This window comes from Microtus ochrogaster, linkage group LG9 (assembly GCF_000317375.1).
Source record: "Microtus ochrogaster isolate Prairie Vole_2 linkage group LG9, MicOch1.0, whole genome shotgun sequence".
Classification (NCBI taxonomy): Eukaryota; Metazoa; Chordata; class Mammalia; order Rodentia; family Cricetidae; genus Microtus; species Microtus ochrogaster.
Genome location: NC_022034.1, coordinates 2,074,521 through 2,076,244, shown reverse-complemented (window position 1 = coordinate 2,076,244; position 1,724 = coordinate 2,074,521).

The window sequence follows — 1,724 nt, the reverse complement described above, 5'->3', positions numbered from 1 at the left end:
AAAGAAGGAAGGAAGGAAGGAAGGAAGGAAGGAAGGAAGGAAGGAAGGAAAGAAGAAGGAAGGAAGGAAGGAAGGAAGGAAGGAAGGAAAGAAGAAGGAAGGAAGGAAGGAAGGAAGGAAGGAAGGAAGGAAGGAAGGAAAGAAGGAAAACCTTGTGGTTCTTCCTAGCCTTATTCTCTTTATATTTACATTAGCAACATTAAAGGCTTTTCAAACATAACACCATGACAGAAAATGGATCTGATTCCTTATAAATCCATTATTGTCTAAAATAAAATTGTTTCTTCAAACTACAGAAAGACTACAATGAAGTAGTCTCAGATACATAAATGCTACCAGGAGCAGAAAGGGCACTGTGGAAAACTCCCGAGAAGAACCTCCATAAGACACAGAGACCAAAGCTGTTTCAGGGGTCAGGGTTTATGTCCATTACTATAGCTCTTTGTTTTCAGACTGCTCTTATTTTGGTTTGGTATTGAATTTCCTTTCTTTATTAAAGTTCTTTGGTAGATCAGAAAACCAACCTTTTTTTTTTTTTCAGTCAGTCCCAGTTAAGAATAACTAAATAATTCCATTATACAAGTTTGCCCTGCACCTTTCTGGACCCACAGGAGAGTCAGCTATCTTGCTAATTTATAGGTTGGCTGCCAAGGAGATGAAACAGGAAAGGTTTAGCATTTGTTTTAATCCAGAAAGGTTGGGATGAGGTCTTGCTGGGCATTTTACACATAATGAAGTCAGTTTAGTTGCAGGATGTTGATTGCATAAGTCAAAGAGGAGTTACCCTACTACTGTGTAAAAAATAAAAATCAAAATATAAGGCCAGTGCCATAGTCACCTCTGTTTCCACGGAGACTGTAGTGTATGCATGTTACTTTTGGAGGAAAGGGTGAAAACTGACTCTTTTTTTTTTACAGGGAATTAATCACTCACATCAGTTTTCTTTCTGCAAATAGTGATGGAACTTGAAAGGTAGGTTATATAGATAGATTTTTAGACACCTGCTACTTGCCTGAACAAAATCATATGCAATTTTCTCTATTTGTCTTAAAAATATCTGAGGAAAAAAAGTTCTACAAAATAGTCTTCTCGGGCTGGAGAGATGGCTCAGTGGTTAAGAGCATTGCCTGCCCTTCCAAAGGTCCTGAGTTCAATTCCCAGCAATCACATGGTGGCTCACAACCATCTGTAATGAGGTCTGGTGCCCTCTTCTGGTCTGCAAGCATACACATAGACAGAACATTGTATACATAATAAATAAATATTTTAAAAAATAGTCTTCCCATTAGTACAATCATAACACATCCTGGATGATACACAAACTTGAAGGACACAGTAAAAACACCAGAAAATCTCTGTTAGCAAAGACCAGCTCCTCTATATATCTGGTTCCAGTGTTTCGTGAAATCAGGTTTGTGTCTCTTGGCTTCTGACACTTTCTTATCTATTCAGATTTCTCAATAAGATGCCTATTTCATAGAAATCTTTTGTAAACTTTCTTATTAGTTTAAATTATTGCTCTCCATTTGTAATTGTAAAAGAAAATGTTTTAAGAAAGAACCCAAAGAAAAACATATAGGCATCCTCCTGAATATTAACCTTCATCAGGCAATAAAAGGAGACAGAGACAGAGACCCACACTGAAGCATCGGACTGAAATCCCAAGGTCCAAATCAGGAGCAGAAGGAGAGAGCACGAGCAAGGAACTCAGGACCGCGAGGGGT